This window comes from Grampus griseus (genome assembly GCF_964374135.1).
Source record: "Grampus griseus genome assembly, chromosome: 7".
Lineage (NCBI taxonomy): Eukaryota > Metazoa > Chordata > Mammalia > Artiodactyla > Delphinidae > Grampus > Grampus griseus.
In genome coordinates this window covers 88581296-88607971 of record NC_139001.1, presented here as the reverse complement: position 1 = coordinate 88607971, position 26676 = coordinate 88581296, and the positions used below count along the sequence as shown (strand labels likewise).

Below are 26676 nucleotides of genomic sequence, written 5' to 3'. Positions count from 1 at the left end.
GTTTTTGTAGGTCCTTTTCTTCTCTTGTGTTTCCCACTTAGGGAAGTTCCTTTAGCATTTGCTGTAGAGCTGGTTTGGTGGTGCTGAATTCTCTTAGCTTTTGCTTCTCTGTAAAGCTCTTGATTTCTCCATCGAATCTGAATGACATCCTCTTAGGCTGTCTTCATTTCTTTTCATTCGTTTTTCTTTATTGTGTTTTGCAGCAGTGAATTCCATCATTCTGTCTTCCAGGTCACTTATCCATTCTTCTGCCTCAGTTATTCTGCTATTGATTCATTCTAGTGTAGTTTTCATTTCAGTTATTGTATTATTCATCTCTCTTTGTTTGTTCTTTAATTCTTCTAGGTCTTTGTTAAACGTTTCTTGCATCTTCTCGATTTTGCCTCCATTCTTTTTCCGAGGTCCTGGATCATCTTCACTATCATTATTCTGAATTCTTTTTCTGGAAGGTGACCTATCTCCACTTCATTTAGTTGTTCTTCTGGGGTTTTGTCTTGTTCCTTCATCTGGTACATAGCCCTCTGCCTTTTCATCTTGTCTATATTTCTGTGAATGTGGTTTTTGTTCCATAGGCTGCTGCAGGATTGTAGTTCTTCTTGCTTCTGCTGTCTGCCCTCTCCATTTTTACTTTTAAAAATATAACCCATAGTACATTCTATTGTTTAAATTTTCCTCTTCTCTCTCCAATTAGAGATACTTGACTTAACTTTTCTTTTTCTTAAAAACCACGATATAAATAAAAGTATATTTCAAATTAATATGGAATACAGAGTTTATTATTTTCAATCTGAACAATGATCATAGTAGTATTGTGCTATATCTCTAAATGAACAGCAAAATCCAACAAGATATCTGAACAAGTATAAAAAGGACTGTTCTCTAAGTTTTGTTTCAAGTGTGTAAGCTTTTAATCATTTGCACTCTCCATTACTGGATTCTTCACATTTATAGTAACATATTTTTTACAGTTTATGCTTCTTTCTCCGAAATTTTATAAATGTGCAGTATTAACTTGTATTGAGTGTTCATTTGGTAGCAGAGACTCTGAAATGTGCCACAGATAGAAAATAGTCCAGTAGCCAGAATTCTAGTAAAATTTCACATTATTATACTATGTCAAACTGTCATAGCAAAGCTATAAGGATGCTGCTATCATTTTTCATTTCATAGATGAAGATTCTGAGATTCAAAGAGATTATTTTAATCAAATATACATATATGGCCTGTCTGTAAAACTAGTGTTCTTTCAAAGTCTCCATGCTGAGTGCATTAAAAAATTTAACATAATGAAATAAGTTTAAATAAAAATCATAATTTTAAAGGTTTTGAACAATTTAGACTTTTCAACAAGCATCTAACTTAATGACAACTGAGACCACATCAATTTCAACCTAGAAGATACACATTAATAATAACCATCCCTTTCTAAATCTACTTTTGTGCAATGCACAGTTCTAAACACTATAGATTAATTCAGTTAATCTTCACAATTCTATAAAGTACGTACTACTATTATTAAACCATCTTACAGTTAAGAACACTGAAGCAAAGAGAGGTTAAGTGTTTTTTCCTGGATCACAGAATGAATAGTGGCTCCAGGTTACGAACCAAGCACTGATTTTAGAGTCCATGGCATAAATCTCATTTCTACACTGTCTCCTTCCATAGATGGATAGAGTTTAGTCTTCTTTCTCTTGACATATAGATATGGAACTTAGATTATGATGGTGAAGTTGAGTAGCTAATTCATTTATGTTTTTATTTACACTCACAAATTTATTTTTAGGAACAGAGAAGTTCTCTGTGAAAAGGGCAGAGACTTTGTAAGAGACTCTTTTGAAAGGTGTATGGCACAGTATAGTGGATTGAGCACATGTGTTTCCACTTCTGTTTCTTCTACTAACCCACTGCAACAGAAATACAAAAACATAAAACAGAATAAACCCATAGTGAATCCACATAATAAACAAGAGAATGACAGGCATATAAACAAAGTGTACAAGATGGTCAGTGTATGGAAACAGGAAAAAGGCAGATAAAGTTGTAACCTAGAATGTGATTTTAAAAAGGCTACGGAGGAATGGAAGACATCTCTTTCCACAGAACTCTAGATGACCTTGCTTTTAGCTTGGAAATAACAGAGTGAAGTGCAAACAAAGGTTAAAAATAGGGTGATTAAGTCAAGATATTTTTATATGTTATACTACCTACCATCACAATGTCCCCCACCCTTTGCCCTAAGTGTACAGATGGCTAATGGCTGATAGAAAGTCTCAAATAAAGACATAAGCAAAGCTCTTTTTTAAGATAGTGAAAAATCGGGGATATTGAGGCTGGTGCCCTGCAATAAGGTTCTTTTCATTCTGACCTTTGGGGAACCCAAATCCTGACCTTCTAAAGCAAAACCTGCAAACTCCCTCCTACAAGACATCTTCATGCCATGCACCTATCTGTGCCTTCAGCAGAAAGCTTCATGTGTTAAATCTCTAAACGTAATGCAGCATGTGTTCAAAGCTATGCAGAGCTCCCAGGAAGAGATCCCCCTGCAAGGAAGATACCAAGTGAAAAGAGTTTTATTTTCATAAAGATAGAGGAAAACAGGATAGATCACCCAGTCCTTTCTTAAATGTCATGGGAAACCAGGATATTAAGTTCAATGAGGAAAATTAGCAGAGTGGAAAGTAAACACTAAGATAAAACATAGAGATGCAAAATGAATAATTCAGAAAATATCTTTTAAATCATCATATATTCAAGTACATATCTCATTCTAGAAAAGTTAAAGATCATTTTAAAAAGTAATATTTAGAGAATAAAACAGGACTCAGAGATTAAAAAGTATTTCTAAATAAAAATATTTTTAATAGAATGGCTAGAAAATGTGGTTGAGGAAATCTTCCATAATAAAGAAGAAAAAGACAAACAGAAAATACGATAGAAAAGCAAAGAAATAAAATGTCAGTCTACAAAGTCCAAAAGCTGTACTTGGAATCATTGGATTCTTCACCTCCATGCAGTCACAGGAAAAAAAAAAAAAAGAAGAAGAAAAATTCCAGTTTTACTTAAAAATGTCCTTAATTGACCAGTAAAAAGTATCAATTTTGTTAAATCTTAACTCTTCAGTCCAGGCCTTTTTAATATTCTGAGTGACAAAATCAAGAGTGTTCAGAAAGCACTTCTGGTGCATAGTGAAGTATGACTGTGTGGAACAAATGTACTTATGAGATGGCTTGAACTGCAGGAAGAATGTGCTACTTTTTTCACAGAATATCATTTTATCCTTGAAAGAATGTCTTACAATGTATGGCTATTCAGACTTAGGTATTTGGCAGATATTTTCTCAAAAAAAAAAAAATGATGGAGAACAAAGTTAGAAGACTGACAATACCAAACTTTGAGACTTATTATAAAGCTACAGTAATTGAGACAGTGTGGTATTGTTGAAAGAATAAGTTTTCTTTATAGAGCCTATGCTCTAGTGAGGGAGACAGACAAGAAATAAACAAATAGAAAAGACATCATTAAAATTCCTATAAATCAACAGCAAATAAATAAATAACTTGATTGAAAATGGGCAAAGGACTTAAATAATCATTTCTCCAAAGAAGACATGCAAACAGCCAACAGGTATATGAAATAGGTATATAAAAAGAAGCTCAACATCATTAATCATCAGAGAAATGCAGATCAAAACCACAATGAGATATCACTTCACACCTGGCTATCATAAAAAAAAAAAAAAACAAAAAACATAACAATGCTGGCAAGGATGCAAGGATATGGAGAAATTGAAACTCTTGTACACTGTTGCTAGGAATGTAAAATGGCACAGCCATTTTTGAAAAGGGTATGGAGATTACTCAAAAAATTAAAAATAGACTACAGTATGACCTAGCAATTCCAGTTCTGGGTATATATACAAAATAATTGAATTCAAAATCTTGAAGAGATATTAACACTCCAATGTTCACTGCAGCATTATTCATAATAGCAAAGGTATGGAAACAACCTAAATGTCCATCAAAAGATGAATGGATCAATAAAATGTGGTATATATATATATACAATGGAATATCATTCAGCCTTAAAAAAGAGGAAAATATTCTGGTGGGGGATGCTGATAACAGGCAAGGCTACACATGTGTAGGGATAGGGGAATGTAGGAAATCTCTGTATTTTTGTGTCAATTTTGCTGTGAACCTAAAACTGCTCTAACAAAATAAAGTCTTCTACAAAAAGGGAATTTTGCCATATGCAACAACATGGATGAACCTTGAGGAAATGATGTAAGATTAGCCAGTCGTAGAAGGATAACTATTGTATGATTCCACTCACATAAAGTATCTAAAATAGTCAAACTCATAGTAACAGAGAGTAGAATAGTGGTTGCCAGGGCCTGAGGGAGGGGGCAAAATGGGGGAGTCGCTGTCCAGCAGGTATAAAGTTTCAGTTATAGAAAATGAATAAGTTCTAGAGATCTGCTATACAACATTGTGCCTACCACTAATGACACTGTATAGTGCACTTAAAAATCTGTTAAGAGGATAGATCTCTTGGCAAGTGTTCTTACCACAATTAAAAAAAAGTAAGATAAGAAATAACCGAAGAGTGCCATTAGTCCTATAAAGAAAACAGGCACAGTTTCATTTTTTAGTTTCCCTACCTTTGTCTGCATATAACTCCATTCTACTCACCCTTCATTGCACAAGTCTAACCCCACCCTCAGTGAAATACTTCAAACTAGCACATCCCACGTTGACTCTTCCTTCTCATTGATTCTAAAGCCTCTACAGACAGAATCATATGGCTTCATATTAAATTGTTGCTTTTTCTTTTCTTTTCACTTGTACTAATTTTGACTCCTTATCCAGAGATGAAAACTCTTGAAAACAAGGATGCTGTCTTGTACTTCTTCGTATGCTTCACAGTGCTTTGCATTCTTTTGAACTGAGCATGATGTAGAAATTACCTAAATACTGTGAAATGACTGGGGAAATAATATCCCTAAAAATATCTCCCATAATAATTCAACACTTAGAAAACATTTAAATAAAACCATCTCTCCAATTTCCTCTTGATATTATCTTTTAAAAATTTCTCTTTTTAAATATCCTTTTTGAAGGTTCCTCTAACATAAAGAACTTCAGTTTTGACTGTGTAATTAATTATTATTTAGAATCACATTTGTTTCTCTCACTTTTTTCTCACACTGTTATTCATACAAATATACTAGAATCTTCAGAAATTACCAGATTTCAAAAATTGCTTGCTTAAGTTGTATGTAAGTAATTATGAATTTCTCTATTTCACTATTACAGGCTGAACAGTGCACTCCAAAATTCATGTGTTAAAGTTCTGTCAGTATCTCAGACTGGGGCTGTATTTGAACATAAGGTCTTCATAGAGGTAATTAAGTTAAAATTAGGTTATTAGTGTGGGTCCTAATCCAATATGACTGATGTCCTTATAGAAAGAAAATTAGGACACAGACACACACAGATGGACGACCCAGGAAAGAGAAGATAGCCATCTACAGGCCACGGAGAGAGGCCTCAGAAGAAATCAACCATGTCCACACCTTGATTTCAGACTTCAAGACTCCAGAACAGTGAGAAAAATTTCTGTTAAGGCACCCAGTCTGTGGGACTTTGTTATGGCAGCCCTAGCAAACAAATACATTTACTAATAGGGATATAGAAGAAATTTATGAGCTATAAAAAAGAATTCATATAAATATCATAAATATAAATTGATTCTACCATACAGTCTCCAAACTCTTTACTCAAAAGAGAAAGAGACAGACAGACAGAGGAGAGAAATAAAGAAAGGAAATAAACTTACTGTGACCTACTAAGTTCCAAGGCCTTTGCTAGGCTTTGAACATAAGCACATGTGATTGCCTCATCATAAATGAGATGTGATGTGTTAAAACACCTGTCAATAAACAAAATCTATAACTTTTAAAAAAAATTCATAAATACAGCAACAAACATCAAAAGAAATAGCCCAAAGAGTTGAGATTGTATCTACTGCCTAGGAATTTGGGTAGGGGAGAATTCTCACTTGTGACTTCAATAACTAAGTTTCACCCTAATAGCTCCAAAATCTCTCTCATATGCCTAACTATCCTCTTAATCTTCAGTCCATGTATCCTACTACATCATAGGAATTTCTCCCTGACTATAATGAAGTCACTACAAACTTTACATGACCAAAATAAAATCCATTTTATTTTTCCCATGTATGCTTCTTTCCCAATAGACTTCTGTTATGAATTTTTGTGTCCCCTGCTAAATTCATATGTTGAAATCTTACTCCCAAGGTGTGGTGCCTATGGGGGATGATTAGGTTGTAAGGGTGGAACCCTCATGAATGGAATTAGTGCCCTTACAGAAGGCACACCCCTGAGAGCTCTTTATCCCTTCTGCTGTGAGACAGTAAGACCAACTAGCTGTCTGTCAACCAGGAAGCATATTCTCATCAGACACTGAATCTGCTGCCTCCTTGATCTTGGACTTCCCAGCCTCCAGAACAGTGAGAAATAAATGTTTGCTCTTTAAGCCACACAACCTATGGTATTTTTGTTATATCAGCCTGAACTAAGACAGCTTCTGACAGTAAATGGTCCCCAATGCAGTCATCAGATGTAAAAACCAGATAGTCATCTTTTTTTCCCCCTATCATCACCATGGCATTTCCCAGGTGCCTTTCTGATCTGAGCAAGCCCACTTAATTCTTCACTTTATGTTCTCAGGAATGTTTTATTTTCTCTCCATTCCCACTAAAACTGCTTAGCTCAGGACCCCATTATTTCTCACTCCCCTGACTATCATTGCTGAGGAAACAATAGAGTGATCTTTCCAAAATGCAAATCTAAGCATGTCACTAGGCCACTTAAAATTCTCCAAAGGCTTGCTTTCCCCTGCCAAAACACTTAGCATGGCACAAAGGTCATCCATGATTTGATGCCTACTTAACTTTCCATCACCAGATCTATGACTGCCCACTATGCACCATGTTCCAGGAATACTGAACTGCAGTCAACTTTCAATTTCCCAAGGATAGATTAACCACATTACAGAAAAAAAAAAAAAAAAAAAAGATGAAAATAAGCCAAAGACAGCTTACTTGTACAGAAAAAGAATTAAAACTGTTGTGAATAAGAGAAAAATCTACATATCAGAATGAGTCTATTACTTATAATTATATAGGAACCATTCCATTTTTACATTGTACCTACTGCAAAACATTGTACCTACTGCAAAGCCCCTCCACCTGGACAGTTAGAGGTGAATATGCTTGCTTACAGCAGTCTGTTAGCCTGTTGACTGCTCTTTGGTGCAGGAGCAGCGTTTTGCAGTTTGTCTGAAGCTCTGGGCAAAAATCTATTTCTTAGGGCAGTGAGGGTACTAGAAGTCTCTTTGCTCTGCCTTCTCCCAAGACTTGTTTTTATTTATTTTTCTTAAACAGAGAATCTGGAGAATGACAATGAAGGTGGGATGGAGAGCACTGAAGAACAAAGTCCAGAATTTTGCTTTGAAGCTTTTGTGACCTTGAACTGACAAATGTGGTCCAAAATTCTCAGTTCATTGTTACACTCAGGTTTGCCTTACTGAGGACTAAGGGGGCAGTCTGGGGTTGTAGCGAAAAAGACTTGAGAATGGCAGGTAATTTAATTTCCAAGTTGATGGCCTGAATGTGCTGCCGGTGAAGTATTTGTGCAGTGATGAAGGAGAGAATGACAGTGAGAGGGAAGAATTTGCTGACAAAAACAAGGCAGCTCCGAACAACTGCTTGCTGGGATATTTAGAAAACAAAAAGTAGAGTTTATTCAATGAAAAAGATTGTTTTCATCGGAAAAAGGGAAGAGGAGAAAGAGGAGGGGGAGGAGGAGAAGACCTACTCAGCTCAGAGCAGACTATTTCAATATTTTAATGAAATACACTTGAATTAAATATCTACCTTGTATCACAGTTGTGTTGAATTGTGTCTGAACAATGTTTTTTCTGTATTCACCCAATTTCCATTACCCTAGTTAATAGGATAATATAGAGTGGATATAATTTTCCAAAACAATGATTCATTAATATCCTATGCCCTTTTATATTTGTCCTCCATTTACTTCCTCCATATGGAATCCTTGCCTCCACTGCTACACCTAGCTGTACTCCCATTATCTGAATAATGGACACATAACCAGATTTCTAGACTCAGCTCAAATGGTACTGCTGTTTAGGAACTTTGATTGTCCCCAAGACATAAAGTGGTTCACCTGACCCTTTGTGTTGTTCTGTGTACAATTCTAACATTCCTAATCCTATGGCATTCCTAATCCTATATTTATTTACATGTCTGTCTCCGTGTTTAAAATGTAAGACTCTTTGGGGGAGGAATTAGTCTTATTAACTCTTATCCTCCATACATATGCCAATGCCAGTTACAGGGATGGTTTTATGGCTGGCTGAGAGTCACTACAGTAGGTGAGAGAGTGTGGCTTGGAGTCACAAATGTGCTTTGATATCTGGCTATGACACTTTCTCTCTGGGTGATTTTGAACAACTTACTTGGACTCTTATTATTAGTCTCCTCATCTGTAAAAGAAAGAAAATTCTACTACACTCATATAATATATGAAATAGTTAGCCAAGTGACTTGAACAGTAAGGACACTAATCGGTACCTATATACAATAAAAGAAAGAATGAGTCAAAAAAATAAAATCTAAAACATACATGTGACTATACTGATTCTAATACATAAACAATTAGGAAAACATTTCTACCCACTGTCAATTGGAATGTGTGTGGAACTATTTTTCTGGAATTAATGGTGAATTACTGTATTTCTATGATTTTATACTACTTCTCTTGTGGCTAGCAGAATGTGTCACCCCAAAATATGGCTCTTTGGCTTGGATTATTTGGAACTGATAATTTTAAGGAAAACCAGACACATGAGAAGCTCTGAAAACAGAGTAGGAATTCCCTTTTGGTATGAAAAATTTACATTAGAAAGTGGGCCTGTACCAGGAAGAGAGCTATTACCTGAGAACTTTTTCATCTCAGAGAGTTATCTGCAAGGCAGGGCAAGCCTTGTTTACCAAACATCTCCTATTCTCACTTTTCCATGAATTACCTTCTCTTCTTTGAAGCCATAGACCCCTTTCCTTAACTCAGGAAATAAATGGTATATAAAATAATAAATGGTACATAAACCTCCATAGTATAGCCATCTTTTGAATTTTATATCTTTGTGAGGCTCCTGTACATAGATAATTACTTTTTTTTCTCTTGTTAATCTGTCCTTTATTTCAAGGGATATCAGTCAAGAGTCTAGGAGGGTAGAGAGAAAATTGTTTCCTCCCTCCCCCTTACCACTAGTTAGATTCATTCAACTGGAGGCTGGTTGAGATTAGTAGTGTAATTCCTGACAACGGAAAAGAATAATGCTAATTGCCTGTGGTGATCACTCCAAAGTGATCAAGTTCAAGTCACATATAAAATGGTCTATTAAGATAGAAAAAATAGAATATTAGAACCTCAATTTATATTTGTAACTGTTGTAAACAAGGGTGATTAACAGCATTCAAAGACAACTTAATTCTTTGTTTGACTTTTACGTATGCATTGTTTAGGAGAAAGGTTTAAAAGAATCATTTCCCTGCTGTTAAGGGGCTCAGCTTAAGCAAGGTCTAAAGAGGGTTAAGTTAAATAATGACCTTCTCTGTTTTGGACTGAGTTGTGTTCCACCATCCCCCCCCCCTCCCCAAATCCATACACTGAAGTCCTAACCTCCAGTGTAGACTACATTTGGAAAAGGGTCTTAGAGAGGTACCTAAGGTTACAGTAGGTCATAAGGGTGGGACCCTAATCCAATAGAGCTGGTGTCATTATAAGAAGACACTTTACCAGGGATGTGAGCACAGAGGAAAGACCACATGAGGACACAGTGAGAAGGAGGTCATCTGCAAGCCAAGGAGGCCTGGGGAGAAACCAACCTGCTGACACTTTGATCTCGGACTTCCAGGCTCCACAACTGTGAGAAGATAAATTTCTATTGTTTAAGCCACCGGTCTATAGTATTTTGTTATGGCAGCCCTCGCTGACTAATACACTGACATATATCTGCTGACTTATTAGGAGCAGAACAGAGCACTGGGAAAGTTATTTAAGAGTTTTGAGACATTTTGCAGGTCCAAGCTGACCTTAGGAGCACAATAGGAGAAGTACAATAGGAGCAACTCACCCTAAGTTAAAGCAGATCTGAACCTTACCTCTAAAATAAATTCCAATTACCTACTTCCAAATTATTTCTAAGACCTCCACTGCTTCCACTTCCACTGCTACCACACTAGTCCAAGTTGTCACGAACTCTCACCTGAACTCCTATACCAGCCTCCTAAAGTTCACCAGCATCCATCCTTTTCCTCTCCCATAGTACAGTCTTCACACAGCATTGAGTAATCATTTTAAAACACCAACCACGATTTAAAAACTCCTGTTTAACCCTTAAACTGGCTACTAAAGTTCTCGGTCTTTATGGTAGCAGGCAAGTCCCTCAGAATCTCATCACCCTTGGCCCTCCTCTCCTGTGGCATGAAGCTCCTGCTACTCCAGCCACATTAGCTAGAAACTGCCAAGCATTTTCTGGCCTTAAGGGGGTTTTACTTGCTATTTTCTCTGCCCAGAAAGGTCTTCCTAAGACATCTTCACAAGGCTAGATCTTGCATGCCATTCAAGTGTAAGCTCAAATAGCACCTCCTTGACAAGGACTTTATGGAAACTCTTCTCTCTTTTATTTCACACTGCTTTTCCCCATCTGACATTCTCATAAATTTTTATGCATTTACTATCTACTCCAGCTAAATGCAAGTTCATGAAGATAGGGATTTGAGCTGCTTTTCTCACCCCTGTGTCTCTAGCTCCTTGAAAAGGCATAATCTAAATATATAATGATTAATAAATGCTCCCTATTCTAACAGAATTCTAGTTCTAGAAATAATTGGGGCTGATACTAGAAATACCCCCAATTCAATCACTCTGATGCTTAGGATATGCTTTGGGCAAAAGGGCTGTGTATGAATGAGAGAGAGAAAGAGATAAATTGAAAAAATGACCACCTAGAATTATTATCACCTGGAACCTGAGCAGTTTCATGGATTTTTCTTTTTTCTTTTTCTTTTGTTTTGAAATCCCTGAATACGTGGGACACTGGAAAACCGATCTTTTTCTTTAAGTAGCAACGGCGTCTCAAATTTCTGATGTTGAGTTTCATCAGTGAACCTGGTTAAGGCAGCAAATAGTGACCTGGTACTGCTCCTTCCATGGCAGTCGTGGTAAATGGGGACATTTCTAAGGTTGGGTGCCAGCTCTCTACTAAGTAGTGAGGCATGGCTAGAAGAGGGAGTATCTAAAGGTTGGCAATTAAGATCTTCCTCAGGAAGTAGCCCTCTTAGAGATAGCAAACAATAGGAAGATCCATTTAAAATCAAAGTAAGCAGAGAGCTGCAGTTGCTTGTGTTTTCTCCACTCTCTGGGGATGGCTGAGGGAGACGGGAAGCAGGTTCTATCTGAGAACTGGAATTTGAGGATCAGTGCTGGAGCTGAGTAGAGTTCCCTTTCCTCCAGTTAAACTAAGATTTCATTTTTAAGATGGGAAGTCTAGGAAACTCAGGCATGATTTTACCTAGCACTCCACAGGCCTGTGTCAATCCACTATCACCCCACATAACCAATACAAGAAAACAACCTATGAGTGTAACACGTAGAGAAAATGCTTAAGCAAAACAAGATCTTCATTTAATTTCTTGTACAGTGTGGTAAAAGATCTTAAAGTAGAGAATGAAGAGAACTGTTAGAACTTTTCAGAGAATCCAGCACCTTCAACACAAGGAAACAGCTTGGAATTTCAAAAAAAATTTTAAACACATAGACAGTGAATGTGAAGTATGTGTTTGAAAAATACCGTCAAGAACATCAATGCATGTGGATCTGAAACACTTGATACTGGGTAATGCAGTGATCTTCAGACTGATTTTCTGAAAGAGAATCTTCCAAAAAAAAGATTGAATGAAGAAAAAACAAAATTGGTGAAGCAGGTTCAAGAGAAAGGAGACTTTCTTCAGAGGCTAAAACTAGATAAAATGTATAGATCAAAGAAAGGTCTGTCTCAGACACAGTTGTTAACAAAGAGGTGGAGAAGCTGCAGCCAGCTGTTGCTCTGAGTTTCAGTCAGGTGTGTCTAAGAAATCAAGGTTTACTCAGTTGATAGACCACTATGGGTTAGATGAAAAATTGCTACACTATAACAGAAATGATAAAGAACTTATATGTGTTTAATTAATAACTTTTTTTCAGAATATCTTTGTAAATGTCAACTTAATTAAAACATACTTATACATTTTAAAGGGAAGATATAAACCATTAAGGGCTTAGAGAAAGATATTATGGTGAACCTGGATCAATTGAGGGCATTCTGTTATATAAACATAAACTAAGATCTAAAATGAAAATTTAATACTTTGAATATATTTTTCAAAACACTTAACAGTTAAAAAAATTTTTAATCATGTTTAAAAAAAATTGTACAATATTACATGTAACTTTTAGGCATTTTTTTATTTCCTCTTTGATTTCTTCAGTGATCTCTTGGTTATTTAGTAACGTATTGTTTAGCCTCCATGTGTTTGTGTTTTTTACATTTTATTCCCTGTAATTCATTTCTAATCTCATAGCATTGTGGTCAGAAAAGATGCTTAATATGATTTCAATTTTCTTAAATTTACTGAGGCTTGATTTGTGACCCAAGATGTGATCTATCCCGGGGAATGTTCCGTGCACACTTGAGAAGAAAGTGTAATCTGCTGTTTTTGGATGGAATGTCCTATAAATATGAATTAAATCTATCTGGTCTATTGTGTCATTTAAAGCTTCTGTTTCCTTATTTGTTTTCATTTTGGATACTCTGTCCATTGGTGTAAGTGAGGTGTTAAAGTCCCCCAGTATTATTGTGTTACTGTTGATTTCCTCTTTTAGAGCTGTTAGCAGTTGCCTTATGTATTGAGGTGCTCCTATGTTGGGTGCATATATATTTATCATTGTTATATCTTCTTGGATTGATCCCTTGATCATTATGTAGTGTCCTTCCTTGTCTCTTATAGCATTCTTTATTTTAAATCTATTTTATCTGATATGAGTAGTGCTACTCTGGCTTCCTTTTGATTTCCATTTGCATGGACTATCTTTTTCCATCCCCTCACTTTCAGTCTGTATGTGTCCTTAGGTCTGAAGTGGGTCTCACATAGACAGCATATAGATGGGTCTTGTTTTTGTATCCATTCAGAAAGCCTGTGTCTTTTGGTTGGAGCATTTAATCCATTCACGTTTAAGGTAATTATTGATGTGTATGTTCCTATGACCATTTTCTTAATTGTTTTGGGTTTGCTTTTTTAGGTCCTCTTCTTCTTTTGTGTTTCCCACTTAGAGAAGTTCCTTTAGCATTTGTTGTAGAGCTGGTTTGGTGGTGCTGAATTCTCTTAGCTTTTGCTTTCTGTAAAGCTCTTGATTTCTCCACCGAATCTGAATGAGATCCTTGCTGGGTAGAGTAATAATGGTAGTAGGATTTTCCCTTTCATCACTTTAAGTATATCATGCCACTCCCTTCTGGCTTGTAGAGTTTCTGCTGAGAAATCAGCTGTTAACCTTATGGGAGTTCCCTTGTATGTTATTTGTCATTTTTCCCTTGCTGCTTTCAATAATTTTTCTTTGTCTTTAATTTTTGCCAATTTGATTACTATATGTCTCGGCGTGTTTCTCCTTGGGTTTATCCTGTATGGGACTCGCTGTGCTTCCTGGACCTGGGTGGCTATTTCCTTTGCCATGTTAGGGAAGTTTGAAACTATAATCTCTTCAAATATTTTCTCTGGTCCTTTCTCTCTCTCTTCTCCTTATGGGACCCCTATAATGCGAATGTTGTTGCGTTTAATGTTGTCCCAGAGGTCTCTTAGGCTGTCTTTATTTCTTTTCATTCATTTTTCTTTATTCTGTTTTGCAGCAGTGAATTCCATCATTCTGTCTTCCAGGTCACTTATCCATTCTTCTGCCTCAGTTATTCTGCTATTGATTCCTTCTAGTGTAGTTTTCACTTCAGTTATTGTATTGTTCATCTGTTTTTTTTTTCTTTAATTCTTCCAGTTCTTTGTTAAACAGTTTTTGCATCTTCTCGATCTTTGCCTCCATTCTTTTTCTGAGGTCCTGGATCATCTTCACTATCATTATTCTGAATTCTTTTTCTGGAAGGTTGCCTATCTCCACTTCATTTAGTTGTTTCTCTGGCGTTTTATCTTGTTCCTTCAACTGGTACATAGCCCTCTGCCTTTTCATCTTGTCTATCTTTCTGTGAATGTGGTTTTTGTTCCACAGGCTGCAGGATTGTAGTTCTTCTTGCTTCTGCTGTCTGCCCTCTGGTGGATGAGGCTATCTAAGAGGCTTGTGCAAGTTTCCTGATGGGAGGGACTCTGGATGTAACTTTTAATACACTACTATTTTATTTTGGAAAAAAAAGTTCTATTACAAATGTTAAAAATAATCCAGTCAGTGAATGTCTAATCCTAAACTGGTCTAAAAATACCTGCATCTCTTCTAAGTTTATGACCCTTGCTTCCATCCTTTTATCACATATTTCCATCTGGATGGTCTAGCAGGTAATTAAACTCATATGTTCAAAATTTTTAAATAAATAAAATCAAAACAAGCAAGTCTAATGATGTTGGGCAAATTTTAAGGTAGGTAATCTTACTAAAAGATTGAACCTCCTGATATTCTGAGCAGGTTGGGACTTGGAATCACATTAATGTGAAATTTTAAAAAATACGGTGCTATTTTGTTCTGACAGAATAGCAATCTCTGGGATCTCTCATGCACTTACTTTATTTATCCAAGCTCTATGTCTACATCTCTCTCTCTCTTCATATATATATATATATATATATATACATATATGTATATATATATACACACACACATACACATAGATATATACACACACATATATATACTTTTTTTTCCCCCCTTATAACTTCTACTCATTTTGAGATGGGGTTGAAGGGGCCATAGTTGACCATGAGTCAGTTAGAAGCAACTATCCATTAACTTCTGTGCTGAAGTCCCTAGAATTACCTTCTATCAGATTGACCTTCCCGGTCTGTCTGTATGACAGGCATTCTATGGCTTCTAATATAGGATTTTGTTAAAATTTCTGTTTCATTTTGGAGTCACATGTATTTTTATAATAGACATTTTCTCCCTACTTGAGATAGCCAGAATGAAAGTCTCTGTTCCTGGTAAACAAATTCTGTAAACAGTGCCCAGGAAGTATTAATGTCAGTAGACCTTGTCCTAAATATATCCTTATTATTACGTTCAGGTCTCAGTTTTCAGTTTTGTGAAGACTTTGAAAAATAGGAAATGGGCTTGGAAGATGAAAATCATGATGTAGAAGGGTTTGAGAACCATGAGCTCTGAATGAAATAAAGAAAACTAGGTGTCTAACCAGATATTGCAAATGTGGGAGCAGGGGCTGGGAAAAATAGTACTGCTTTCATCAACTGACAGAATGCCTATGAGTGCAAGTGATGATTACTGGTAGAGCCTTAAAAACGTGTAAACCATTTGACTCAGAAATGTGACATCTAACACTGTACCCTAAATTCTGCAAATAATTAGTTATATGGATAGTCATCACAATATTTATAATTTCCAAGAAAAACCTAAAAATTAAATATTTATATATAGGTAATTATTTAAATATATAACTATATAGTATATAAACATTGTATAAAGTGTATAAACATTAAAATGATATTGTAGAAATGTTTATTGACCTAGAAATCAATGTTTATGACAAACTAAAATTGAAAGGAAGTTTATATATAATTTTTTTAATGTCATAAATTTAAAATTTTCTAGATAAAGTTTTAAACCAGAGTTCGACAACAAAAATTACTGATATCTTTAAATAATTCTATTCTGTCCATTTCTAAAATCACTTATTGATTAGCATTAATATTAAATTTTGATTTCAATTAATTAAAATCGTTTTTACAGTGTGCTTCTTGAACAATGTTTTCTTTTAATATCATATAAGAATCAATGAATTAGTATTTTATTCTGGTTTGAGCACACTGTATATTAGAAGGTTCCAATATTTTAAAAATTGCTTCAAATGGCTAGTCTATCCTAGATAATTTATTACTCTGTTCTTATTATTAAAATATGAATGTCATTGTAGTTACTACCCAACCCTTGAAACTGCCAAATAATTAATATTGTAAAATTTACAGACTAGAAATATATATGTGAGTGTAAATATAAACATATTACTGGGAAAAGGTTAAAAAATAAATACTGTCACAAATAAATGATCTTTGGTGCTCCCATTTGCCATGTTCCTGTCTTCAACGATTATAGTTTAAATATGGAACCTTACTAATTAGAATTAAATTGATGCAGACATTTATTTCAACTTTGTGCTGATAGTGATTATGAAAAGAGAAAAAACAGAAATTTGATGCTCAAGTACAAATTATTATTATTTAAAATTTACCTAAATCTAGGTATATATGACCCCCCCCCCAAATCCTCTGTGATCAGATGCCATCTATTCAAGTCTAATTTGGGTTAAACAAAACTGCCAAATCCAGTAATTCCCTCTCATCTGAGGTTTCAATTTCCATGGTTTCAGTTATCCAAGGTCAACCAAGATCTGAAAATATTAAATGGAAAATTCAAGAAATAAACAATTCATAAGTTTTAAATTGCACACTGGTCTGAGCAGCATGCCAAAATCTTGTGCAGTCCTGCTCTGTCCAGGCTGGGGTCCCCAACCATCAACATAGTCTGTTCCTGACATCCAACCATCTATGTAGTCATCACTCAGTGATCCAGGATCACCCAAAGCTAATGAACGATTCTCCTTGTGCTGGATAGTCAGAAGTAGTAGTAGCCTAATGCTATCTCACACTATCTGTGTCATTCACCCCACCTCACCTCATCACATAGTCATTTTATCATCTTACATCATCACCAGAAGAAAGGTGATTACAGAACAATATTTTGAGAGAGAAGAGACAGAGACCACATTCACATAACTTTACAACATATTTTTATAATTGTTCTATTTTATGATAAGTTATTATTGTTAATCTACTTCTATACCTAATTTATAAATTAAACTTTATCATAGGTATGTATGTATAGGAAAAAAAACAGTCTATAGAATTTGGTATCATCCTCAGTTTCAGACATCTACTAGGGGTCTTGGAATGTATCTCTCAAGAATAAGCAGGACTACTGAAGTAAAAGGACTCAGGTCTGATTGTTTAACTCAGTTGAAATGAATAATGCTCACCAGATCATCATATGATTCCAAGCTATTTGTTATATTCCAACATGAGATAATGCCTACAGTATATGGGCAGACTTCTGGAATGACCTCTTTGACTCTCTTGATTAATTTTCTAGCTCTAATTAAAATGTTGTTGAATTATATTAACTCAAAATTCTATCATAAATCTAAAGCATACTACATCTTTTCCCAATGTGAACATTTACTATTTCTTTTTAAATGAAAGGGGAGACATGGAGCAATATAAAATAATTATACCTCTACTCAAAAAATTATACATTTTCAAATTTATTCTTGTTTTAATGCCATAAACATGAATAATGTAATTTTTTTCCTGAAAGTGACTCCAGGAAAGTTAACCTTTAGTAGTTTACAAAAGGGAAACGATCACTATTTAATGCTTTTGAGTATGGTAAAGCTGAGATGATTTAATTATTCCATTTATGTTAATGAGACCATTCTCTGATCACTAATTATAATCTGGTTAAAAAAACAGTACTTGATGTACTTTGCAATTGTAGTATTTATCCATTCTGTAAGGTAATTAGCATTAAAAGTGTAACATATTGGAACACAGCAATTTAAGGTGACAAAAATTGCTGGAATAGAATCATATATAGTCCTTTGGAGATTTCTCACTTTACTTTAATGTAAAGTTTGATGGGCTATTAGTTTTCATTAATGGTGGCTTGAGTACTTAGAGAAGACAACTATGTCCTATACTTAGTACTGGGAAAATTGCCTGGATATATTTCATATATTACTGTTACTTTAATGAATAGTATTATAGCAATTAGAAGACTGATGGCTTAGAAAATTTAGGTGGTTGTATTTGAAGTCCTTTGAACTAAGTGACATTGCGCAGTGTACACTAAAAGTAAATTACCCCGCTTTAAAAAGTATGATTTGGAAGCAGAATCACTTAAGATATACAGCATAATTATAGTGCATTTAAAATAAACTGGTTTGTATATATCAAATTACAGAGGGAAATGCAATATACATGTAACAATTAAATCACTGAATCTTTTGCTGAAAAGCGGTTGTAAACACGATTTTTAAGTAAATAAGGTATCGTTTGAATCTTTTTAAATGATATGTTATTTGTCCAGCTTTTCATCACTTGTATTTTCTTAAGTAGAACTTGCTTACGTAATTCAGGTATAAACATGACAATAATAATTATATAAATACCTAATATAATTGCACTGGTGATCATTCATATATCTAAGAAAATTCACATTTTTTTCAATCCTCATGATAGAAACTGTCATTATTTTTTCTGATATGTTTTAAAGACTCCATTAAAAGAATCATTCTCAAGCATTATAGACCATGTTTCATGAATGCTTTCTACTGAGTAATATTTTACAAATGCATACTCTGGTGTCTAGAGATCATTCTCTCAAAAAAAGTCAATCTTTTTTTAAAGAATATGTTAATAATTTTCCTAAATCTAGATAATTTTAACTGGCATAATACAATTTCATAAACATATAAATCATTCAAGCTTTTAATTTTAGAACATTTGAAATTAAAGCAACAAACTAGAAGTTCTACCAAGTTAAGTTTGTTCTAAAAAACTATAATTAATTTCTTCATATGACTGATTTATGGTTTATTATTTCTATAAACATATACCATAACAGCTTGAATAATCATATTTACTAGAAATTTCTTATTAAAATACAAAATCATTAATAGAAACTTTGTATAAAATCAATTGGAAATAAAGACAAACACATGGGGCAGAACTAATTTCAACATCATTAAGAATTTCATACACACGAAAACTGAAAGCTTTCCTTTAGAGAAGTAAAGTTATTGTAGATGACTACTTTTAGCTCATATTATATGTGTAAATTAACTGTATATACTATTTTAGTAGATTAGTTCAATGACAGCAGTAAAATTACATGTACACATCAGGTATTTTTTTAAACATAGCAAAAGCTCCATGGAGGAGGAAAGTAAGTTGTATGCCTAGAGCATTAAAAAAACAAAAAAAAGCAAACAAAACAAAAACAAAAAAACTCTTCTAAAAGCAAAAAGTATTTGAAAATATGGTCCATTAGTAAATTTGCATTTCTTGTTTTCTCTCTCTTCCTTAAATGTTCTTCCCCCCAGATACCTGAATAACTCACTCCTTCATTTCCTGCAGATTCTTGCTCACTTACCATTTCCCAGTGAAAACTGCCATGACCTCACTACTTAAAATTATAATTTTTCTGGTTCCTCTCTCCTAACCCAAGTCAGCACTCCCTATTCTTATGCCCTGGTTGAATTTTCTCCATTAGTGTCTTTCACCACATGACAAATTTTATTTCACTCGTTTATTTGCTTTTACAGCTGACCCTTGAAAAACTTGGGGGTTAGGGGCACAGGCCCTCATGGAAGTTGAAAATCTGGGTATAACTTATAGTCAGCCCTCCGACTATGTGGTTCCTCCTTACCTGCAATTCTGCAACCAAGGGTTCAACCAACTGCAGATTGTGTGGTACCGTAGTATTTATTATTGAAAAAAATCCCCGTATAAGTGGATCCACGTAGTTCAAATCCGTGTTGTTCAAGGGTCAACGGTACACTCTTTTCCTACACTGGGAATACCGGCCCCTTATAGTAATGGAATTGTTATCTGCTTTATGCCCTGCTATTTACCTAGCACCTAAATAGTGTCTGGCTCAAAATAGTCATTTGATAAATTGTTGAATGGGTGAATGAATCAAAACTGTGACAGATGAGTATGCTCTGTCTATTATGATACAATATATAAGTATAAATAGAAACATAAGAGAAGCAAATCCTGACTCTTTTTCATTAAGTTACATTTAAAAGAAAGAAAACAAACATAAAAGAAGTGTATCACCACTCTCTTCTCTGCCACCCTATCTTTCCAAGACAATTTGATACCAGCAGCTTTTATAAACACCAGGTATTTGTTTTTATTTATGTATTTTTAAGGCTTTCTATTTTAACCAAATTTTGTGATGGTAGGCCAACAGTCACAATATCAGCCTTCATACAGGTGATTGGTCTCTGAGGATAAGAAGGAATCTTTTGGGGGCTTCCCTGGTGGCACAGTGGTTGAGAGTCCACCTGCCGATGCAGGGGACACGGGTTCGTGCCCCGGTCCGGGAGGATCCCACATGCCGCAAAGCGGCTGGGCCCGTGAGCCATGGCCACTGAGCCTGCGCGTCGGGAGCCTGTGCTCCGCAGCGGGAGAGGCTACAACAGTGAAAGGCCCATGTACCGCAAAAAAAAAAAAAAAAAAAAAAGAAGGAATCTTTTTGGTATGAGCGGGTTTCTCAAGCTTGGCACTACTGACATTTTGGACCAAACAGTTCTTTGTTATGGGAGACCCTACTGTGCCTTGTAGGATGTTTACCAGTATTCCTGTTTTTTACCCACTAGAATGCTACTAGCAACCCTTTCTTCCCAGCAGCTGTGATGTTTTCAGACATTGACAAATATTCCCTGGTAGACAAAATCACCCTGGGTTTGAGAATCACTGGCATAGTGAGAAGAAATCTAACTCTGGAGGTAGACAGAATTATGTTAGAGACCCAGCTTAGACCTTGAACCACCCACAATATTTTCAGAGGCAACACTGCAGTTTCAGTATCTCCTTTGCATGGTAACTGTATCTATTAGTACTAACGTGTAAGTTTGGAGAGTAGACACTCTCTAAACAATAGTTATTGAGATAAACAGTGCAGCATAATGGATAAAAGAACATTATTAAAAAATATATTTTTTTAAAGAAATGCATACATATGATAAAAATTGGAACATTCTATATACGCTTTTTGAACCTATTTTCAATTAAAAATATATTCTAGAGAATGGTTCAAGTCAATATATAGATTTACCTAATTTTTAATAGCTGCATAATATTTCACTCTACATGAACATTTCATGATTCATTTGGCTAGTCCTTTATAATACACATGTAGGTTTTTTCCCCAGCCTTTTCTAATTACAAGTAACACATATATTCTTGTATACATCTCAGTGCACATATATCTCAGTGTTAACTATAGCTACAAGACACATTCCTGGAAGAAACTCAAGCTTTAAAAACTAAGAATAATGGACTTGAAAGCTTGCTACACTATTTATTAACCAGGTAACTCTGAGCAATTAATTTAGGCTGGCTGAACCTTGGCTGGGAGCTCTGGAGTAAGCAGTGTTAATAGTACCTCTCTCAGGGGACTGTGAGAATTACATGAGTTAAGATTTGTAAATTAAATACTAGAATGCTTTATTTATTTAGACTATCAATTATTATCATTAAAGAGAATAATGCTGTTAGGCCCAACTGTGATAGACTACCTTTAAGAGACTAAAACATTCCAAACATCAAAGTTTTTGTTTTGTTTTGGAACTCTTTCACTTGTGTGTGTTTTAGGGTATTCTTTTATTTTTTTTCCTTCTTCTTCTTAATCTTCTTCCATGAAGCTGTTTAGTTCCTTTGAGAACAAACATTATTCAATACGGCTCTTCTTTTCTTGCATTTCTACATACACATGTATGTAGAATACATGTTGGAAATGATTGTTGTATACACTTAATCATGTTCATTTTCTTCCCTATACAATTCAAATCCTTATATTTCAGAGTATTTTCCTTTAATATTTATTTCTATAGATATTTAAATTGTACAGTATATTTATGGTTGTGATCATTCTACATAAGCATTTGCCTGCTTTGACTGAAAATATATTTTGATTGCTGTGGTAGGGGTTTGGTGTGTAGATGGTCATTGTTTTATTTATTCATACATTCTACTGTTACATAATAAAATGTACTCAGTGCAAAGCATCTTGCTGTGTATCATGAATGATGCATATATGAATAAAATGCAGTCCCAAGTTATGGAAAAGTGAGACATTTTCACTCATTAGAAAAGACAAAGAATATCCCACTACATTAGAAAAATACAAAGGGGTTCAGAGAAGGGAAACGTTTCAAATCACTGAGGTATAGTTGAAGTAGGCCTTGAAAGGTGATACTTCACCCATTAGGGTGGCTGATAAATATGGAAGGCAGTCAAAGAACAAGGAATAGCAAGACAAATGGAAATAAGTAGGACATGATCAGATACAGGGGAACAGCTTGCCTGGATGTATTGCAGCTCAGGGGTAGAAGAGGATCAAATGAAAAGTCTAGTTATGATAGGGAAGGCTCTTGCTGGTAATGGAAACCACACATAACTTGAATCAGGATCTCTGAGCTTGAGTCTCAGAGGACAGGGTTTTCACAAATCTTACTGACCCTATTTCTTTATCTATAAGGTGGGACAAATAATGCTTTGGGTTTTAACAAAACTTATTGACCTTAAGTTTCATTTATCTATAAGGTAAAACTGATAATATTGTGACAAACAACTTCTGGTGAATGAAAAGGAGAGAAAAAAATGAGCATTTCAGAGTAAGTTGTGAGTGCTTATTCCAGCCTCTGAAATATTATGGCTAAGGAGGGGGTAGGCGGGTGCCACAGGAGGTCTGAACCTTGCAGGTCTTAATAGTTTGGGGATCGGAGATACGAAAAGTGGGAAGAAGTTGTTTTAGTAGCCCAAATAAAATGTTAGTATCTAACTAGACTGTGAAAGGAAAACAAATAAACACCAAAACAAATAAAGGGGCAAAGCTATCAGATATAAAAAGAAAACATGCAATCCAAGGAACAGCCAAAGGGAGGGAAGATTAAAAGAAAGAAAAGGAAGGAAGGGAGGGAAGAGTCTCATAAGAAGTAAGAACTCCTTTGCAACTAAGTTTCAGCTTCTTTGCACATTCAGAGGGAGAAAAATATTCATTAAGCTATGATTAAAAACAAAACAAAACAAAAAACCTGCACGTGACAACATGTAAAGTGGACCTGCCTTGTACAAAACAGAGGAAATAACTTCTTAAGGTGGGCTATTGAAGTCAAGAACTTTCAAGTTATCAGACTCGTCACCTTTTAATAAGAATATAACATATAGAATCCTTTCAGGCCAGATTTCAGTGTGAATCCACAAGTGCTCAGTCTAAGGATCTTAGCAAGACTAAATGCACCAGACTTACAGCCTGTCACTTGCTATCATTTATAATGTTTCATAGATGTCATGACAACTTGCCATAGTAATTTATCTTAGGAAGTAAAGTAGGAAAAAAAGGTTTTTGATGATTTCTGCATGCCAGTTTTACTGGGTTGTTTATTGTATACACACTTTTCATATTTCTATTATTATTTATAAAGTATATTATTTGAGGAAATATACAAGTATGTAAATTAAGTGCTAGATACGTTTTAATAAATTCTAAATGTCATTACACCAAATAATTTGCTGAAAGAATACAGATACAAATGATAAAGTATATCATTCAGAAATTAGTGGAGCGAGCTTAAGTGTTACTGTAGGTAAAGACTAATTTTTTTGCCATTAAGCTTAGAGTTTTTTTTTCGGTCAGCAAAGGGATCAGATGATTGTGCTTTGCTGTAGAAACTCCAGTGGGAACACTCAAAACATTTAATCCCCAACAATATTAACACTGTATTCATTCTCAAGCAAATAAAAATGACCTTCTCTGATATTCAGACAGTTCTGGAAGCATTTTAATCTGACAGCCTTGGTTTTCCATGGCAAACTATCCATGTGCTGAGAATGTTCACAGCATCTATCATGATGACTTCAATTTTGTGAAGTGAACCTATGAAAAGTATGAACAAATGTCCTTAAGGGGTACATTTGGTAAAGCCTTTCAAGGGCTCCCTAAAGGGCAATGATTATTTTGTTAACACTGACTTAAAATAAGTGTTCATAACCAAATCAAGAGAAGACAACTTTTTACTCATTACAGGGCTGAGTTTGTTTCTGATAAGAGACTGAAAATGCTCATAGAATATGCCTTTTTCTCCTCCTTGATCGATCCTAACTGTAGCCAAAGTTCAATATCCTTCTAATATTTACATTTTAAGCCTATTCTGGCAAATTGCTACTTGAAACAGATCAATAGTATAATATATTTAAACTGTGACTGATAACACAGAAAAAGTCAACTGAGAGGGCTTAGGTATTCATAGAAAATGTGTAGGGTTTTGTTTGTTTTTGCCTTTACCTGTGATTCAAAGCTCCTTTTATTTTAAAGAGAAGTTTGCCAATTTTTGCAAGTGATTCTAAGATCAGATGAGTGTTGTAGTTACTTAGATATTTATAAAAAGTACAAACCCATTCTAAAACAATTAATTTAAGCAATCCTATGTTGTAAACATCCACCAAATTCTCAACTAAAAGTCAAAACAACAACTTTGCCCAACTTCTAAAACAGATTAGTATGAACTCTGATTAACATAACTTCACACATAAATTTTACTTTTAGCCAGTCTTTATTGCTTCTCCTGTATTACTTCAACTTAGATAATAGTTTATTTTAAACAATTTCCTGCACTCTGGATCAACCCATTAGTGACAAAATCATACACGTTTTTAAAACTTTGTAGCTCATAAGGTCAAAGCTCATGTTTTTGCAGAGTAGAAAATTAAGGCATAGAGTTCAGTAGTTGTCCCATAGCCACAGCTGGTTAGTGAATAGTAGGAACAGGAATCTGAAGTATACTTCCTCAACTGACAAAATAACTTTAAAGATCTCTAAGGTTACATTTAATTATAAAAGTCTATGATTTAATCACATAAAGAAAGCTACTAATATATATACCCCTTGACATTCAAGAAGAACCTGCCATGTTAACTTCAGAATTCCCATTTACAAGTACTATGGTAAGAACAATTTCCAAAGATCATATTTACCACAAAATGAAACAAGAAGAGTAGATGTATACTTGAATCTCAATGGGAATACTGTATATACAATGGAGTAATATATGAGCTAATGAAAAAAAAGCTCATGAGGTGTGAGTGTGGGGTGGAGGTTTAAATTCAAACCCATACCCCTTGTAGTGCCCAGGACTCAGACTCTTGCCCTAGTAAAACTTGACAAACTTGACAAAACTTGACAAAATGAAGTTGTATGAAGGTCACCTATGATTGAATAAGATGCTGACCACTAAATCCACAATTGCCATACAGATATGCATATTTCTTCAAGTTTGCTTGAATAATTTATATTCTATAATTGAATAATCTATATCCTCGTTTTTATTTTAAATCTGTGGTCCGTTTGCCCCAGGTCTTCCTTTCCTCACCCTAAAAGTACAAAATATAGCTAAGTTACCATCCTATTTCCCAAATTCCATCTTAATTTTCTCTAAAAATTATTCAGCCTATTTCTGCCAGTACATTTGCTTTATTTGTGTATTTTCTTTCATTTTTCTAACTTTCTCTTCAATGTGGATACAATATATGCAGTCTGCTCTCAAACTGCATATGCTGACAGTGAAAAGGAACAGTATGTTAAATATAATCCATAAATAACCCACAAACACTAATTTTAGTCAATAGTTTTAACCTCCTTCTCCTCTTAAAGGCAGTGAAGAGCAACTTTCTTAATTTGCGATTACCTCACTGTCTCCTGCAGACATTAATGACGAGGAAAATGCCAAATGTTATGAGGAAAAGGTGAATAGAAACAAACAAAAAAGTTCTGTATCTGAAAACTAGGTAATCAATAGTTAACTATAACATAGTTGACTATACACTATTTTATAACACAAACCTCTTGGACATCATGTAAGAAAATGTTTTAGAGTAACCTTATTATATCATGAAACTGAAATATATTTATAAAAGAAAATGATTTAAAAAGAACTGCTAAATACTGAGAAAAATTATCTAAGAAAAATAAATAGTAGATATAATTTTAGAGCTACCAGCTATTGTGTTTGAAAGCAGCAACTATTTTATTTGTTAGCTCTGACATTTGAGAAAAGAAAATTGACAAGGTCATTCTTTAAAATGGGGAAGAATTTGATGTTCAAAGTTTATAGGCTAGTCAGCTTATATCAGCTAACTGGAATGGTATTTTAGTTAGTTTGGGTTGCTCTAACAGAAATACCATAGACTAAGTGACTTAAACAACAGGAATTTATTTCTCACAGTTCTGGAGACTGGAGTCCAAGATCAGGATGTCAGCACTTACTTGCTGTAATCTCACAACCCAGAGAGGCAAGCTCTCTGGTCTCTTCTTAGAAGGACACTAATCCCATTATGGAAGCTTGAATGTCATGACCTAATTACCTCCCAAAGGCCCCGCCTCCTAATACCATCACATTAGGGCTCCAACATATGAATCTGGGGAAACGCAAACATTCAGTCCAGAGTAAACGGTGTTAAGAG

General features: G+C 34.8%; 1 protein-coding gene and 1 pseudogene across 2 annotated transcripts in view; one reads left to right on the top strand and one right to left on the bottom strand.

Annotated features, from left to right (window-relative positions):
* Positions 1-26676, bottom strand: part of LRP1B (LDL receptor related protein 1B) — a gene marked incomplete at its 3' end in the record, with an annotated part of 1802496 nt that overhangs the window by 539272 nt on the left and 1236548 nt on the right. The gene's annotated exons all lie outside the window — the stretch shown is intronic.
* Positions 11675-12337, top strand: LOC309824944 (swi5-dependent recombination DNA repair protein 1 homolog; annotated as a pseudogene). The gene has a single exon. The product of its transcript is annotated as a swi5-dependent recombination DNA repair protein 1 homolog (transcript).